General features: G+C 38.5%; 1 long non-coding RNA gene across 7 annotated transcripts in view; it reads right to left on the bottom strand.

The window, feature by feature from the left end:
• Positions 1-5982: 5982 nt before the first annotated feature.
• Positions 5983-20205, bottom strand: part of LOC121375266 — a 28637-nt gene continuing 14414 nt past the window's right edge. For 2 of the 7 annotated variants that reach the window (XR_005958297.1, XR_005958295.1), the window contains exons 2-5: positions 20052-20103; positions 11760-11813; positions 7885-7969; positions 5983-6146 (exon numbers count right to left, since the gene is read on the bottom strand). This is a non-coding gene — a long non-coding RNA (uncharacterized LOC121375266). Of the gene's footprint in view, positions 6147-7884; positions 7970-11759; positions 11814-12856; positions 12944-13839; positions 13928-14816; positions 14916-15784; positions 15806-18403; positions 18488-20051; positions 20104-20205 lie in introns of those variants that run through there. The other 5 variants (XR_005958292.1, XR_005958296.1, XR_005958294.1 and 2 more) reach the window with 5 other exon arrangements.

The following is a 20205-nucleotide window of genomic DNA, read 5'->3' as shown; positions in this document are numbered from 1 at the left end:
CGATTAATCAAAGGCCGTGGTATGTGCTATCCTGTGCTTTGGGGTGGTGCATATAAAAGATCCCTTGCTGCTAATCAAAAAGAGTAGCCAATAAAGTAGCGACAGCGGGTGTCATGTAATTATCGAATGCTGTGAGATCAATATAGCAGAAACACCACTTGTTTTGGCCAGATTAGTTAGAAATTCTGAATCACGTATACACTACAGCTTTGGTAAGGGGATTGCGAAATGATGAAGACAAGCAAACATTGTTTTATGGAAAAGTTGCAAAGTTGTAAAATTTACAGTCAAGTATGTGTGCCATATCACGAAACAAAAAAAGTGGACCTCTCTCAATATATGTGTGGTCCTTAACCGTATGTCTGACGCCATATAACCGTAAATAAAATGTGTTGAGTGCGTCGTTAAATAAAACATGTCTTTCTTTTTTCTTTTCTTTTTTCTTTTGTCTGTTGGCATTTTGACCGTTGACATCGCCTACATCCCATTTTTACATGGATTATAACTAATACAGAGGGTAGTGAAAAGGTTTCAGGCCATCTCATTGTTCCCGAAAATCGTTATCGTTTTTGCCCGAACATCGTTATCGTTTTTGCCGGAAAATGAGGATTTTCTCCAGCCCGGGAAGTAGTAAAGCGCTCGCTTGATGCGCTGTCGGTCTGAGGTCGATCCCCGTCAGTGGACCCATTGGGCTATTTCTCGTTCTAGCAGTGCACCACGACTGGTATATCAAAGGCCGTGGTATGTGCTATCCTATCTGTGGGATGGGGCATATAAAAGATCTCTTGCTACTAATGGAACAATTGTAGCGGGTTTCCTCTCTATGACTGTGTCAAACTTACCATATGTTTGACATCAAATAGCCAATGATTAATAAATCATTGTGTTCTAGTGGTGTCGTTAAACAAAATAAACTATGGAAAAAATTCATGTGATGATGCAATGATGATCAAATCGAAAATGGCGTCCATTTTTGGCGGGAAAACGTAAATATTATTTACTGGTTAGCTCAAGTCATTCTGAATCATTAATTGTTTTTTAAAACTGCTTGTAATACAATATCATTTATCTCTATTAGATATCCTAACAATTTAGTCTGTTATTGCGTAATTAGATCTGTAGTGATATGGTTTCACATCCTTGTGATGACGGTATTCTCTCACATTGTTTTCAACCTTTTTATGCAGGGCTAACACATTATAAAGGGCTGACACATTTTAATTGTTCGTCCCTTCTGGTCCTCTTATGATGGTGAAAATTGGCAAACAATTACAAAAATGATTACCCTTTATTCAAATACATCAGGGAGTTTGTTGTGATATGATGTCCAGATGAATTTCAAGATGGCGTCCATTTTGACGGGGGAAGCGAAAGTGTTGTTTAAACATTATTCCATGTCATTCTAATTACCGCTTTACCACTGGGCTATGTCCCGCCCCTTCACTGGACCGAGGGATGTGCTTGTAGGTATAAATAGAAAAATACCATCTTGAATATATGACACAGTCTTGAGGGCCTAGATTTCTCAAGTACCATGGACTGAACTATCTTTAGGCTGAGACATGGAAAAGGCCAGCCAGATCGGAAACGTGCAGTAATTAAGCGCGAGGCAAGACATGTTGTGAAAACCGGAAAACCCATTATTAGTAATGCACATCAATTGCATAGAACCGGCCTCAATGGCGCAGTGGTTAAGCCATCGGACTACAGGCTGGTAGGTTCGCAGCCCGGTACCGGCTCCAACCCAGAGCGAGTTCTTAAGGGTTCAGTGGGTAGGTGTAAGGCCACTACACCCTCTTCTCTCTCACTAACCACTAACCAACTAACAACTAACCCACTGTCCTGGATAGATAACCCAGACAGCTGAGGTGTGTGCCCAGGACAGCGTGTTTGAACCTTAATTAGATATAAGCACGAAAATAAGTTGAAATGAAATGAAATTGCACAGATATTGCAAGGCTACTCTGAAAAACGAAAAACCATCTTCGCGAGTCAAGGTACCATTTCGTATAAGTATGCAAAAATAACGAAAAACATGAAGATGTCTGCACGCATTTTACGGGTGTACTTGGAAATGATGCTACTTAGAAATAGGCCGGTAATAATGACTAGCATTCCCTAAACGGAACCAGTTTACTACAAGATCGCGAGATAAACTGAACAATAGACATTATACACACTTAACCCATTACTGTCGTGTTGTTCTGGATCGTGTGTCTCTGGAACTCTCCAGTTTCGAAAATAGCTCCGAGTGTTTTATCATCTGACCAGTAACATCCCGTAATTTGATTTGAACTAATATCAATGTACCGGGTAATGTTGTGAAATCTGAATGACAAAACCGTTGCCATAATCAAAACTTGTATCTCTGTATGAAAGTTTGTTTTGTTTAACGACACCACTAGAGCACATTGATTTATTAATCATCGCCTATTGGATGTCAAACATATGGTAATTTTGACAGGATAGCACATACCACGGCCTTTGATGTACCAGTCGTCGTATACTGACTGGAACGAGAAATAGCCCAATGGGCCCACTGACGGGGATCGATCTCCAACCGATCGCGCATCAAGCGAGCGCTTTACCACTTGGTTACGTCCCGCCCCTATCTCTGTATGACAAACGTGGGGGGTGCCACTAAAATTAGCATTAAATTGCATTGTGGAATTAGGAGAGTCAAGGATGCTGCCTGCTAAATGCAACATTACCACCCCCGCCCCGTTTTGTGAGTTTTACTTCAAAAAAGGGGGACTGCAGTACTGACATATATCGTTTATTCTATTGGTTGAAAGATTGTAATAGCTTAGCCAAACTGATTACTGTCTATAGCATTTGATTGTATGGTATATACGCTTTAGTATTTTTTTGTATGTGCTTTTTATTGGTAGTGCGCTTTTAAGTTAATTTGTTTTGTTTAACAACACCACTACAGCACATTGATTTATTAATCAACAGACATGATAGCACATACCACGACTTTTGATATACTAGTTGTGGTGCACTGGCTGGAATAATAAATAGCCCAATACACTCAGCAACGGGGATCGGTCCTAGACCGACCGCGCATGCGAGCGTTTTTCATCACTGGGCTACGTCCCGCGTTTTAACAGCATACTAATCGTTTTCGTTGTGGACAACTTTAATTTGCACATTCCTAATAGGTTCACGTTCATAATTTTGTTAAATCAAGATGGATTGTCTTTTTAAATACCTCAGGATTTTGTCCAGATGTCGAAAAGACAGTGTCATTGGTAATAATCAAATATTATAACCGAATTGGTATCTGCGACCCCACTCCCAAGACTTGTCATACCTATATTTTATGCATGAGGGTATAGAAATAAAAATGTGTCACACATTCAAATACATTTCACACAATTAGTACTTGGAAATACGTTTATAGTGAGTATTTTAGGGAATATATACTCAAGAAGCTTGAGCAAACGAAATGGTGTAAATATAAATGTAGCAGGGTTTTGTTTGGGGGGCGGGGGGGGGGGGGTGGTGATGTTCATGGAACAAACTTTTTTTTCAAAACAACAACAACAAAACTTTACATGTATTCATTTGGCTATTTTGACTTCATTTGAAATATTTTGGGGCAATTCGTAGCACACTCGTGATCAGGTTTACCAACTGTCATTATATCAATATTGAGATTGCAGTCGCAAACCTCTCCACCATACCTGAGAAAAAAGGTCAAACACAGCCGGTGTACAATGGTCATGCCTCCCCCAAACACACCTCTTTCCCTCCATACATTTTTTATTAGCCTGTCGCCCCATAACATGAACCACCACCACCACCCAACCAACCACCACCAGCCCGCCCCTACAGACCGATGTCAGGCTGCTAGTGCTCCCTTGCATCTGCCAGAGCAGGCGGTCCTCTCCCCCCTTTCCTGGCCAGAGGAGCCACAACAACTGGCTCTGAATGTGCACGTAAAACCCTATGACCCTATGACCTGACCTGACCTGATAATATGACCTATAGATAGTGTGGGTGTAATATGGGTCCCCCACTCACACCTCATAAAATGATAGCGTATACTGTTGTAAAGTTTAATTCCATTCATCATGTGTATTGCTTCCCCGGTTAACAAGTATCAAATACAAATAGTTTGATAACGTTTGCGAATTAGGAAAGGAAAGAAAGAAAAAAATGTTTTATTTAACGACGCACTCAACACATTTTATTTACGGTTATATGGCGTCAGACATATGGTTACGGACCACACAGATTTTGAGAGGAAACCCGCTGTCGCCACTTCATGGGCTACTCTTTCCGATTAGCAGCAAGGGATCTTTTATTTGCGCTTCCCACAGGATAGCACAAACCATGGCCTTTGTTGAACCAGTTATGGATCACTGGTCGGTGCAAGTGGTTTCCACCTACCCATTGAGCCTTGCGGAGCACTCACTCAGGGTTTGGAGTCGGTATCTGGATTAAAAATCCCATGCCTCGACTGGGATCCGAACCCAGTATCTACCAGCCTGATGACCGATGGTCTAACCACGACGCCACCGAGGCCGGTAATTAGGAAAGGGACAAAGAAGATAAATTATTTTCAATAGAAACAGGAACGTGTGCATGAATTTTAGCATGGGGGGGGGGGGGGCGAGGGTCTAGACCGATCGCGCATCAAGCGAGCGCTTTACCATTGCCAGCCCCACATCAAATTTTGAATAGGAATTCTCGTATGAAAGAGGGCGGGACGTAGCCCAGTGGTAAAGTATTCGCTTGATGCGTGGTCCGTCTGGGATCGATCTCCGTCGGTGGGCCCATTGGGCTATTTCTCGCTCCAGCTAGTGCACCACGCCTGGTACATCAAAGGCCGTGGTATGTGCCATCCTGTCTATAGGACAGTGTAATATATAAAAGATCCATTGCTGTTAATCAAAAAGAGTAGCCTATGAAGTGGTGACAGCGGGTTTCCTAGATCTCAATATCTGTGTGGTCCTTAACCATATGTCGAACGCCATATAACCGTAAATAAAATGTGTTGAGTGCTTCGTTAAATAAAACATTTCCTTCCTTCGTATGAAAATGACGAAATGTAGCTTAGGGGTAGCGCGCTCGTCTAAGTTGCGAAGAAACAATTGGCTTCAGTCCACTCTATCATATCTCCATTCTAAAACGTGCTCCACGGCTGGTACATTAAAGGTCATGGTAAGTAATGTCATGTTTATTGGAAAGTGTATACTAAACATCCATTACTGCGTTTTCGATAGACTAGGAGTGCTCGCCATCTCTATATCAAAATAACTGTATATTACATAACAAAGTAGCCGTAGTTTAAAATGTGCTGAGGTGTCCTTAAACGGAATTTTTAGCGCGTGAAAATCATACCTGCCTCAAGTTCAGCCAGAAAACGTTTCGCTAACGTTCGCGAACTATTTGATTGGTTTCCGATGTGGCCATTTGGTTTACCGTTAAGCACACACACCAGTCTAGCGGACGTTACTCTGATCAGTCTGGCTGAACTCGGCGTAGGTAAGCGACAATACAGCTACGTTTTGGCGTAGTATTTGCGTTACATGGCTTATTTCCCTCTAACATGTCACGTCGTGTGGTCCTATTAACATTAAAATTAAATTACTCCAACTCAATGAATAATAACAAACATCGTTGTGTAGGTATATAACTCAGGCGCAATTGCAGAAGGGTTATTTCGAGGGAGTCGATACTCCCCTCCCCCTTGCCCAACTAAATTTTCTTTTTGTTTTAATATATTTTCCGGAGAAGCATGATTCAAACCCCAATATAAACTTCGTCAACACATCCCCGCTCCATCCTCTTCCCCGTTTGTATAACTCCCTGCATACGCGCCTTTGTAACTTGAATGTATGGCCTAGATTAACAGCATAGTTTAGTTTTAGCGCAGTGGAAAGCGCATGCAAGACTGAGTCTCCACATATTGCACAGACTTAGCCACCCCTCGTAGTTTATGGTTTTACAACAACAACAAAAAGATAGAAAAAAAGACAGACAGTTTTAATTTTGAGAGAACAGTATTCTAATGTACACCATATTCTGAACTTTATTTACACTCTGGCCGTAATGAACACTGATAATCTCTACAATCGTCTGGCAGCTGCATATCCAATCAAGACCAAGGACATTGCCACATGATCACGCCTGATCTGAAATAATAAAACAAAACGTTGTATGAATATGCTTTGAAAAACATTTTTATTTAATACAAATTTGTTGTTTTTTCTCTTATTTTATATTTTGGGATGACCGTTGACACTTTTATGCATTCCACTTTAGTAGTAGTTTTGAAAGTAAATTATTTCATGTGTTTTTATTTACCTGTATGTAACAGCCACCTCTTCTAACGGCCACTTTTTGACAGGTCCTTGAGTGGACACCCAAAGAAAACCACACAAAAACTCAATCTAATTAAAATTAGCTCCACTATTACATGTGGATCTAAAGACAGCCAGTTGGAGCTCATGTCCACCAATCAAAACCTTACTTGCAGAATCATGCCAGTGATTTAAAACTAACAACACTGCGTAGTCCCCAATGTCCAGGTAACATTTCGTCTGTAAATAATAATTTAAATATTGACCAATCACACTTCGCCTTTTATAACGTTATTTGGGAGCATACAAATTCTAAAAATATCGGGCGAGTCTATTTTAGTGGCCGCAGTACAGCGAACCATACCAATACGTACGGGGTGGGTTATCAGTCTTCAATTTTACATTAAAAATTATTTATTTATTTATAAAATTTAAAAAAACTAAATCAGTCTTCAGTTTTACATTACAAATTATTTATTTTATAAAATAAAACATGTTTTAAGGCATTCGTAATTCACACGAAATATGTCGTATACCCTCAGGATAATTCGGAATGTTTTCAAATTATTTTTAAATCACTGGCAGAATTCTGCAAGTAAGGTTTTGATTGGTGGACATGAGCTCCAACTGGCTGTCTTTAGATCCACATAATAGTGGAGCTAATTTTAATTAGATTGACAAAAACTGTACCCCTCTTTACTAAAAGAAAGAAAGAAGTGTTTTATTTAACGACGCACTCAACACATTTTATCTACGGTTATATGGCGTCAGACATATGGTTACGGACCACACAGATTTGGAGAGGAAACCCGCTGTCGCCACTTCATGGGCTACTCTTTCCGATTAGCAGCATGGGATCTTTTATTTGCGCTTCCCACAGGATAGCACAAACCATGGCCTTTGTTGAACCAGTTATGGATCACTGGTCGGTGCAAGTGGTTTCCACCTACCCATTGAGCCTTGCGGAGCACTCACTCAGGGTTTGGAGTCGGTATCTGGATTAAAAATCCCATGCCTCGACTGGGATCCGAACCCAATACCTACCAGCCTGTAGACCGATGACCTACCAGCCTGTAGACCGATGGCCTGCCACGACCCCTCTTTACTGATGAATAACTTGGAAGGTATTTACACCAGGACGTAGCTCAGTGGTACAGCGCCCGACTACTGCGCGATCGATCTAGGATCGATCCCCGTCGGTGGGCCCCATTAGGCTATTTCTCGTTGCAGCCAGTGCTCCACAACTGGTATAACAAAGGCCGTGGTATGTACTATCCTGTCTGTGGGATAGTATATAATCATATAAAAGATCCGAAAAGAGTATCCCATGCATTGGCGACAGCGGGTTTCCTCTCTCAATATCTGTGTGGTCTTTAGCCATATGTTCGACGCCATATACCCGAAATAAATTGTGTTGAGTGTGTCGTTAAATAAACCATTTCCTTCCTTCCCGTTACGTTTTGAATCATGCGCCATTATAAAAAGGCAATTACATGGGTTGATATATTATAATTTATAAGCATTTTACTCGTCTTTAATCACAAGTTTGTGCTTGTGTTGAACTATTTACCCCAGGCTGTCTTGATTGGAGTCGGCGCGGCCGTGTCCTTGGCCTAGATCTGATCTTTCGCGGTTGACATCTTCGAACCATTTTCCTAGGGAAAAAATCAAAAACAAACTAAAATCAATGTCGTCCATTTCGTTCAAATTCTAAAAATCTGAATTGATGGGCTTAATATTTGAATGCTATACTACTAATATTACACAATGAACTTTAGGCCTGAAACTGGATACATTCCATCCCTTTTTTGTTCTTTGATTTTGGATCTTACATTGGCGATGACTGACGCCCTTGTACAACCACCACTGTCCTGATCGACAGTGGTTGATTGACAGAATGTATGCCGGTCCCTGGTTGTGTATAGGATCTAGCATCTGAAAGTGCTACGTGCGTGTACACCCACTACCAATATACACATAATCAAGTGTTGATCTCACAAGATATCGATATAGTCGAAGCATGACCTTTTTGTCTGCAACCAATTCAATGTTATCAATAACAAAACACTGAGGACCTTCAAATATTTCTTTTTTAAATAGTTTAAATAGGACCCAAACGACAGCCTCATCTAATATTATTCCTAGAAATCTGGTCTCCTCCAAGAATGAAATCGGTATTTTGTCCATAAGCAGCTGTGAGTCTAACTGGAGGCCTCTTTGCTGGTAGTACTAAACCAAATAACTTCCGGCTGGGTCCGAGTTCGAGGTGCACCCAACTCTTGAGAAGTTAACACCACAAGTCCTGTGATTGGTGATAAATGCGAGTGTGTTGGTTGTAAAAAAAAAAAAAAGTTTCATCTGGGCAAAAAAGTATGCAATTTTATTTCATCTAGTACCACTGTGTCAAGTAGCCTTGTGCTTGAAACATGTATGGGATACCTGTAAAAAAGGTACTCACATTTTGTGCGGAACTAGGGTAGTCATAGATGCTACCCGTTATCTCTAAAACGAGCAGCGTGACCCCCCACCCACCCACCACACCCACCCCCAATACGCTGCAGGTAGGAGTTTTAGTTACATATTTTATTATTGTCGTCTATGGGATTTGTTTTGGTAGTATACACAATGGTGGCAGATATGCAAATTTCAATAAATAAAACAATCAATCAATCAAAGTAAACTTTTGTGAAAAACGATTAAATGAACTGGAAGGACAGAAAAGAAAAAGAAACGGCTAGGTCAGGTCAGGTCAGGTCAGGTCAGGTCATAGGACTTTCGCCGTTTCCTTTGTTCAGAATAGTAAAGAGGTTGGGTGGGAGAAGGGACTGCCCACACTCGTCAGGTTCAAGAGAGCACCAACAGCCCGACCCGGGTCGGTAGCGTGCGGGGACAGGCTTTGCAAATGTGGCCCTATATATGTTTAACTGACATTCTTTATTTTTATTGCTTGTTCCAGACAGTGCTCCACATATGGTGTAACAAAGCCTGTGGTATGTACAACGTAGTCTGTGGGATAGTGCATATAAAATATCCCATTGCTGTTAATCGACTGCAGGTTTGCTGTCTAAATATTTGTGTGGTCCTTAACCATATGTCCGAAGCCATATAACCGTGAATAAAACGTGTTGAGTGCGTCGTAAAATAAAACATTTCCTTCCTTCCTTCTTTATTTACGTCGAGTCGTATGAGACAACCCCTGGAAGCCGGAATCACGGAGTGGACCTGCGATACCGATCATGTGTCGTTAAAAAAACCCACCTTTGTTTACCCATACATAACATGGTTTTTGTTGTACCAGTGGTGGAGTACTGATTGGAACGGGCAAAAGAATCCATCTAACTTCAGACGAGTGCTCTAACACCGAGCTACAGTCAACGGGAAACGTAGCTCAATAAATAATGATTTACTTTAACATTTAAACTAATAATTCGTAAATAAACATTGAAAACCGTACAAAGTCAAAAATGGAGCTCAAAGGTAATTAATTAATTGTACGTCCTCGTGTTAGGCCTATTTTCACAATTAAAAATAATGTTGATGTTTGTTATCCTACCTTGTTTGTTATCCTCAATAGTTGTCACGATCAGTGGTTGTTCTCAAATGGCGAGTATTTACATGCGACACTGGTTTTAACCAAATACTTTATTTATAAATCTGATTACATTTCTATTTATAAATCTGACCATATAAATAGAGTTGTGAAACCGAAACCACGATATTTCCAGTTAATCAGTTGTAGTGGTTTTGACACTAGGAAAGTTTAACCTGAATGTGTTATTACATAGTTCCAGAACCTTCTAGCGCTGTCTTGGTTACATGTGAGGATAACATTAATGAGTCGTTAGTTTAAAAGGTGGGACGTAGCCCAATGGTTAAAGCGCTCACTTCATGAGTGGGCGATTTAGGATCGATCCCCGTCGGTGCACCACGACCGATATATCAAAAGCTGTGGTATGTGCTATCATGTCTGTGGAATGGTGCATATAAAAAGACACCTTGCTACAAATAGAAAAATGTAGCGGCCTTCATCTCTAAGACAATATGTCACAATTACCAAATGTTTGACATCCAGTAGCCGATGATTAATAAATCAATGAGCTCTAGTGGTGTCATAAAACAAAACAAACTTTGTTTTCCCATACATAACACAGCTTTTGGTGTACCAGTCGTGGAGTACTGATTGGAACGGGGGGGGGGGGGGCATCTAATTTCAGCCGAGTGCTCTAACAGCGAGCCACAGTGAACCGTCAAATAACTCAATAAATAATTATTTACTTTAACATTCAAACTCATACTTAGTAGATTGAAAACCATACAAAGTGAAAAATGGAGCTGAAAGATAATTAATTATACGTTCTGTGTGTTAATTTTGCAAACTTATTTGACTATTTTGTATGTGAAATAAATAATAGCATAAATGAAAACAAATTTAACTATTTAAAAACAATGTCAATGGTTATTATCTGTTACCTTTTGCACTCTAGATGTGACGTCTTTGTCAACCAGTGACAGTTCTCGACTGGCGAGTCCTTAAATGTGATGCTGGTTTTAACCAAATACTTTATTTATAAATCTTATTACATCTTTATTTATAAATCTGACCATATAAGTATATTATGGGATATCTATTGTACTATGGGATAGCATTTACATTTGAATCACGTCCTATGAGAAAATACCCTTGAATGAGTAGAGCCAGCTTATCTCATTCCTATCACAAGACATGTGTGGACATAGTGGGCTGGGTCCATGTCAAGAGACGGAGCAGCTTTACCATGACCGTGACTTAAATGTATCGAGATGGACACTGGATGACCTCCTTTTGAGACAACACACATCTCCATTCAGTCTCATAGAGCCGGACATGACGTCACAGTCGATTCCAGCATTGATGCATGTGATTCACCATATTGCGACATGTTTGAATTTCCGAATTGTATTATAATAAATTTTATATTTAAGGTAATTTCATGTTATATCATTTTCATAAAGCAAGGACCACATTGGTTTATAGAGGATACTCCCCGAGTGTCCTGTGATATCATAATTTATCAGCACAAGTTGATAAAAGTATGAAATCCGAACCTTGCCGAGGATTTTTATACTTTTATCAACGAGTGCAGATAAATTATGATATCACAAGATACGAGGTGGGTATTCTTTTGATCATCCATTATCATTGTTTTCTTTTGTGACAACAGTAAACAATGTCAATAATGTGGGTTGAATGTCACTACATATTTGGCAGCCATGGACTCGTTAACTAGCAGAACGACAGTAGCGTGACGTCACTAATGATAGGTTTAACGCAAAAACATACACTGTGGCATAACAAAAAGAAGCGATATCTCCTAGGAGAATATCGCAGGAGATATCGCAAATTATAGTGCCAGCGATATTTCCTACAAAAGCCTTTAATGGATGATAAATATTAATATAACTTACTTCTTCTTTCTCCTCAAACGTGGATGAATATCTTCCTTTTGGATTCACACTCAACTGATAAAAAAAAAATGTCATGTCATGGGTTTTTTGAAAACTTATTTTATTGCATATAATACATACACAAAAGGATTGGGCACAAGTTATCTAACTTACGAGGCCCTCTCCAAATTAGAAACATTCAATTGTACAATAATGGCGACTGCAATATTCAGTAAATAAATTAATAAATTAAAGTAAACGTTTGTGAAAAACAACTGAATGAACTGGAAGGACAGAAAAGGAAAAGATAATGTCAGGTCAGGTCATAGGCCTTACGCCGGCTCCTTCTTCCAGGACAGTAAAGGGGTTGGGGTGGGTGGGAGAAGGGACTGCCCGTGCTTGTCAGGTTCAAGAGAGCACTAACAGCCCGACCCGGGTCAGCGTGCGGGGACAGGCTTTGTAAATTTGGCCCTATATAATTATGTTTAACTGACTAATTCTTTATTTTTATTGCTCGTTCCAGCCAGTGCTCCACAACTGGTTTAACAAAGCCCTTGGTATGTACTACCTTGTCTGTGGCATGGTGCATATAAAAGATCCCCTTCCTGCTAATCGACAGCGGATTTTCTCTCTCAATATCTGTCTCGTCCTTAACCATATGTGCGACGCCATATAACCGTGAATATAAAATGTGTTGAATGCGTCGATAAACAAAACATTCCCTTTCTTCGTTCCTTCTTTATTTACGTTGAGTCGTATGAGACAAACCCTGGAAGGCAGAATCACTGAGTGGGCCGCGATACTGAGCACGTGTCGTTAAACAAGATAAACTTTGTTTGCCCATACATAACACGGTTTTTGTTGTACCAGTGGTGGAGTACTGATTGGAACGGGCAAAAAATCCATCTAACTTCAGGCGAGCACTCTAACACCGAGCTACAGTCAACGGGCAACGTAGCTCAATAAATAATTATTTCCTTCATCATTTAAACTAACAATTCGTAGATAAACATTGAAAACCGTACAAAGTCAAAAATGGAGCTCAAAGGTAATTAATTAATTGTACGTCCTCGTGTTATTTTCACAATTAAAAATAATGTTAATGTTTGTTATCCTACCTTTTTCCTCACTAGATGTCACGATCAGTGATTTTTCTCAACTGGCGAGTATTTACATGCGATACTGGTTTTAACCAAATACTTTATTTTTAAATCTGATTAGATTTCTATTTATAAATCTGACCATACAAGTAGAGTTGTGAAACCGAAACCACGATATTTCCAGTTAATCAATTGCAGTGGTTTTGACACTAGGAAAGTTTAACTTGAGTGTGTTATTACATAGTTCCAGAACCTTCTAGCGCTGTCTTGGTTACATGTGAGGATAACATTAAAGAGTCGTTAGTTTAAAAGGTGAATCGTAGCCCAGTGGTTAAAGCGCTCACTTCATGAGTGGGCGATTTAGGATCGATCCCCGTCGGTGGGCCCACTGGGCTATTTCTCGTTCTAGCCAGTGCACCATGACCGATATATCAAAAGCTGTGGTATGTGCTATCATGTCTGTGGGATGGTGCATATAAAAAGACACCTTGCTACAAATAGAAAAATGTTGCGGATTTCATCTCTAAGACAATATGTCACAATTACCAAATGTTTGACATCCAATAGCCGACGATTAATAAATCAATGAGCTCCAGTGGTGTGATAAAACAAAACAAACTTTGTTTTCCCATACATAACACAGGTTTTTGTGTACCAGTCGTGGAGTACTGATTGGAACGGAGGTGGGGGGGGGGGGGGGGGGGGGGGGGGGGGGGGGGGGGGGGGGGGGGGGTGCATCTAATTTCAGCCGAGTGCTCTAACAGCTAGCCACAGTCAACGGTCAAATAACTCAATAAATAATTATTTACTTTAACATTCAAACTCATACTTAGATTGAAAACGTACAAAGTGAAAAATGGAGCTGAAAGATAATTAATTATACGTCCTGTGTGTTAAATTTACAAACTTATTTGCCTATTTTGTATGGGAAATAAATAATAATAGTGTAAATGAAATCAAATTTAACTATTTAAAAACAATGTTGATGGTTGTTATCCTACCTTTTGTGGACTAGATTTGACTTCTTTGTCGATCAGTGATTACTCTCGACTGGCGAGTACTTACATGCGATACTGGTTTTAACCAAATACTTTATTTATAAATCTGATTAAATTTTTATTTATAAATCTGACCATACAAGCAGTGTTGTTAAACCGAAACCACGATATTTCCAGTTAAACAATCGTACTGGTTTTGACACAAGGAACGTTTGTTTAACCTGAATGGGTTATTACATTACTCCAGAACCTTCTAGCGCTGTCTTCGTTAAATGTGACGATAACATTAAAGAGTCGTTAATTTAAGAGGTGGGACGTAGCCCAGTGGTTAAAGTGTTCTCTTGATATACGGTCGGTTTAGGATCGATCCCCATGGGTGCGCCCATTGGGCTATTTCTCGTTCTAGCCAGTGCACCACAACTGATATATCAAAAGCTGTGGAATGTCCTATCATGCCTGTGGGATGGGATGGTGCATATAAAAAGATTCCTTGCTACTAATGAAAAAAATGTAACAGGTTTCCTCTCTAAGACAATATGTCAAAATTACCAAATGTTTGACATCACATAGCCGATGATTAATAAATCAATGAGCTCTAGTGGTGTCATAAAACGAAACAAACTTTGTTTTCCCATACATAACACAGGTTTTGGTGTACCAGTCGTGGAGTACTGATTGGAATGGGAGGGGGGGGGGGTGCATCTAACTTCAGGTGAGTGTTCTAACAGCGAGCCACAGTCAACATAACTCAATAAATAAATATTTATTTTAACCATTTAAACTAATAATTAGTAGATTAATTAGTAGATAAACACCGAAAACCGTACAAAGTCAAAACTAGAGCAGAAAGATAATTAATTATACGTCCTGTGTGTTAATTTCACAACCTTATTTGCCTATTTTGTATGGGAAATAAATAATAGCGTAAATGGAAACACATTTTAACTATTTAAAAGCAATGTTGATGGTTGTTATCCTACCTTTTTCTGTAAGATGAGTAGATATAACTTAGACTTTGTCAGTGATTACTCTCGACTGGCAAGTACTTACATGCGATACTGATTTTAACCAAATACTTTATTTATAAATCTGATTACATTTTTATTTATAAATCTGACCATACAAGCAGTGTTGTGAAACCGAAACCACGATATTTCCAGTTAAACAATCGTACTGGTTTTGACACAAGGAACGTTTGTTTAACCTGAATGGGTTATTACATTACTACAGAACCTTCTAGCGCTGTCTTCGTTAAATGCTACGATAACATTAAAGAGTCGTTAATTTAAGAGGTGGGACGTAGCCCAGTGGTTAAAGTGCTCTCTTGATATACGGTCGGTTTAGGATCGATCCCCATGGGTGCGCCCATTGGGCTATTTCTCGTTCTAGACAGTGCACCACAACTGGTATATCAAAAGCTGTGGAATGTCCTATCATGCCTGTGGGATGGGATGGTGCATATAAAAAGATTCCTTGCTACTAATGAAAAAAATGTAACAGGTTTCCTCTCTAAGACAATATGTCAAAATTACCAAATGTTCGACATTCAATAGCCGATGATTAATAAATCAATGATCTCTAGTGGTGTCACAAAACAAAACAAACTTTGTTTTCCCATACATAACACAGGTTTTGGTGTACCAGTCGTGGAGTACTGATTGGAATGGGGGGGGGGGGGTGCATCTAACTTCAGACGAGTGCTCTAACACCGAGCCACAGTCAACATAACTCAATAAATAAATATTTACTTTAACAATTTAAACTAATAATTAGTATATAACTGAAAATCGTACAAAGTCAAAACTAGAGCTGAAAGATAATTAGTTATACGTCCTGTTTGTTAATTTCACAAACTTATTTGCCTATTTTGTATGGGAAATAAATAATAATAGCGTAAATGGAAACAAATTTAACTATTTAAAAACAATGTTGATGGTTGTTATCTTACCTTTTTCTGCACTACGAGTTGATATGACTTAGACTTTGCCAGTGATTACCCTCGATTGGCGATACTGGTTTTAACCAAATACTTTATTTATAAATCTGATTAAATTTTTATTTATAAATCTGACCATATAAGTAGCTCCAGAACTTTCTAGCGCTGTCTTCGTTACATGTGAGGATAACATTTAAAGAGTCGTTAGTTAAAGGGGCGGGTTAAAGAGCTCGCTTTAAGTGCGTGTGGTTTAGGATCGATGTGTTCCCATGAGCTACCTGAACTAGAAATCCATTGGTAGCATTTGTTCTGACCACTATCATGTCAGCCATCTTGAAATTCAAAATGGCCGTCATTTTCATATAATTTCTTTATATATCTCCACTCCCATTTAACATAGAAACATATTTTTGGGGTCTATTTAAACATATTATGTTAGTGAATTAAAATATGTTTTTTATTATTCATCTCACAAGTCAACCATCTTGAAATTCAAAATGGACGTCATTCTATTTGATTTTTTTTCTCTATCTTTACTCCCATTAAACACAGAAAAATAATTTTGGTGTCAGTTTACATCTAGAAGCTCAGATGATTAGTTTATAAAAAGGAAAATTGTTGTCTGATCTTGGCAGCCATCTTGAAATTCAAAATGGCTACCATGTTAATATATTTTTTCAAATATCTCAACTCCCAGTTAACGTGGAAGCATAATTTTTGGTCCATGTACATTTCTGTATTCCATGCATTGGATGGTTTTCATTTATATAGTCACTGAATCATGAAAACAATCTTGAAATTCAATATGGCAGCCATTTTAATACATTTGTGGTATATCTAAACTCATGGTTAATGGAGAAGCACAATTTTGTTGTCTAGATGTATATTTCAGTGGTCAATGAATCTAATTCTTTAGATTATAGTCGTCCAATTATGGCAAACATCTTAAACTTCAAAATGGCAGCCATATGGAAATTCAAAATGGCCACCAATATAATCATTTGGTAAATACTTTTTCTCCTAGTCTACATACAACTGTAAATTGTAATTCATAATGGCATATTGGGCATCTACTTCATCTATAATAGTATGCACTTTGCAGCAGTCCTCGTCGATACCTAAACAGAAAGTAGGAATTTCTACGAAGAGTATATTCATAGACTAGTTTCGTTACATACTCTGAAAGCCAATTCAACTTAATAGAGCGTAACACAATGAGAAATAGGTATACATGCAACTAAAAACTAAGTTTCATTGATTTTTAAAAAAAAAAGGTTTTGAGAAATAGACCTAAACGCAATAACCGTCGTCGCCGTTGACAAAGTAATACCTGTAGATAAAAACTTTATCAAAATCAAGTATGCAAAAAACAATCTCACAGCAGACTCACGAAGGATGAAAAAAAGAAGAAGCAATACTTGAGTACCCAACGTCCCACCCACTTCTCTGTGATAATTAAATTTGATTATTTATTTATTATTATTTTGAACTCATTGGAGACCCTATTAAAAGAGCCAAGCATATGACAGTCATCATGCATACACCATCGAATAATTTCGGATAAAACCTCGTTTGGTAATGTTTGCCTAGTATCGATATCACCTCAATTGATACTGCCGCTGATTATGCATTCTGTATCATCAGCAATGCCAAGTTCGTTAGTAGGTGGTGTTGGAGATGGTGTGGAAAATGGATACATGCTATCATCGTTATTTAATACAGAACCATTGTTGCCTTGGTCAAATCCTAAATGGTCTAAAGTATTACGAACCATTTCGTTTGAAATACTTAAATTGACATAACGCTCCCCGTGGCCTTCAGCAATATGGCCCAGAACCAGTGTTGGCAACTCTGGGTTAAAATCTGGAGATGGAGATTACTGTAGTTGCATGAGGGCCGAGACTAGAAAATGCCAAGATGTTTACACGAAACATTTGCGCCGCTCGCTGCAGCGTTATGTGGTCACCATAGGTACCGGCGTTCATCATGCTGGTCAGATAAGGTAAATGGTTTCAACAAATTCATTGCCCCCCCCCCCCCCCCCCTAAACCTGTGACCATATACCACAACAAACAGGTGCCTTAGGTCTAACATGAAGCAAGTTATATCTAAAACATACACTGACAGCTGTATTGGTGGCCATCTTCGATTTCCTACAATGTAATCTTTAACCTTGTAAATGGTTTAAATGGATTATTTGACCCCTGAAACCTATGGCTTGGCACAAACAATACTATCCTAGGTTTATATAGGACTCAGGCAAGGAATATACTGCTTTATTGTGACCCCGTCACAAAAATAGTCCGTTTACAGAAGACAAACACATGCATTTCATTTTTCTACGTCATGGTCTTTCTAAAAAAAAAGGCGAGTGCTGTTGGTCGGTGTTAACCGAGCCACAGTCAACATAACTCAATAAATAATTATTTACTTTAACATTTAAACTAATAATTAGTAGATAAACACTGAAAGCCGTACAGTCAAAACTAGAGCTGGAAGATAATTAATTATACGTCCTGTGTGTTAATTTCACAAACTTATTTGCCTATTTTGTACGGGAAATAAATAATAATAGCATAAATGGAAACAAATGTAACTATTTAAAAACAATATTGATGGTTATTATCCTACCTTGTTCTGCACTAGATGTGACTTCTTTGTCGATCAGTGGTTGTTCTCTGTATAACTCTATATACGTAGTAATATGAAACTGAAACCACGATATTTCTACCTAATACATCGCAGTAGTTTTGATACAAGGAAGAAGAAGATATGGCTTGTTTCTTTAACCTGGGTATATTATTACAAACTAGTAGTTAAAAAATACAAGAGGGTGGGACGTAGCTCAATGGTAAAGTATTCGGTTGATGAGGGGTCGGTCTAGGATCGATCCTCGTCGGTGGGCCCATTGGGCTATTTCTCGCTCTAACCAGTACACCACAACTCGAATATCAAAGGCCGTGGTATGTGCTATCCTGTTTGTGGGATGGTCCGTATAAAAGAGCTCTTTCTACTAATGGAAAAAATGTAGCGGGTTTCCTCTCTAAGACAATATGTAAAAATTACCAAATATTCAATAGCTGATGACTAATAAATCAATGAGCTCCAGTGATGTCGTTAAACAAAACAAACTTTGTTTTCCCATACATAACACAGCTTTTTGTGTACCAGTCATGGAATACTGATTGGAATGGGGAGGGGGTGCATCTAATTTCAGGCGAGTGCTCTAACAGCGAGCCACAGTCAACGGGCAAATAACTCAATAAATAATTATTTACTTGAACATTTAAACTAATAATTACTAGATAAACACTGCAAACTGTACAAAGTCAGAAATGAGCTGAAAGATAATTAATTAATTAATTTCACAAACGTATTTGCCTATTTTATATGGGAAATAAATAATTATAAGAAAGTTACTGTAATAAGATTTATAAATAATTATGAAAATAACATATCAGGACAGTGATTTACAGATAAAAATATACATATACAAATAGAGACATGTATAACGTAAAAAGGCAAACATTCACATCTGGAATTGAAGTAACTGGGAACAAGCAAGGAAATCTGTTGTACTTACACTTTCTTTTGTGCTCTTTGAATGAGTTTAAGGCAATTAATGTGCGGATAAGTTTCCTATTTTGATCAGGGTGTACAAATCCTACAATTATATAAAAAAAAGTTCACGATATTCGAATTTCCTTCAGCGACCAAGCATCTGAATGTAGTCGCACTGGTATGATATGACAAAAACAATTCTTATCTTTTGGTTGGGGGGTGGGGGGTGGAGGTAGGGGGGTGGAGGGGTGGGGGTGTCTCATTGACGATTTATTTAGGTATGTTATATTGATATGCGACATTGTAACTTCATAAATGCGACTTTTTCACATCTAATTTTAGAATTTGTGTGTTGATCGCTATATACCTTTCTTTGACTAATTGGCAATGTGCTTTTGTGCTGGGGTGTCGTTACACAATCAGTTCAGTTCATATATGAATATTTTCACTCAGATAACATGTATTAAATATATATGTAACATAATGGTAATTGTGACTTCAAAAAAAAATCATGAACATAAAATGTAGGCGATTAATGATCTCAATCTAATTTAAAAGAAAAGCCAAACAGTGTAAATGGTTAAAGTCGGGAACCTCATTAATGATCTCAAACTAATTTGAAACCAAAGCGAAACAATGTTTTTTCATTAATCTGGCATGACAGAATAATAACTTTAGTTGAGATAATTATCAATTTAAAACCTCTTTAATTACTGACTTTGAGAGGGGGGTATCCTCGGTCTTTTGACAGCTGTCTTCTTCAGTACTTTCTGAAAATAAAGAGTGAAAAAGTTATGTGCTGAACATAAATTATATTTAAGTGACATTACCTCTTTTTAATAGATGGCTTTTTAGTCCAGGAGAAGTGTGCA

This window comes from Gigantopelta aegis, chromosome 6, assembly GCF_016097555.1.
Source record: "Gigantopelta aegis isolate Gae_Host chromosome 6, Gae_host_genome, whole genome shotgun sequence".
Classification (NCBI taxonomy): Eukaryota; Metazoa; Mollusca; class Gastropoda; order Neomphalida; family Peltospiridae; genus Gigantopelta; species Gigantopelta aegis.
The sequence above is the reverse complement of the archived record's forward strand: the minus strand, read 5'-3'. Positions and strand labels throughout refer to the sequence as shown.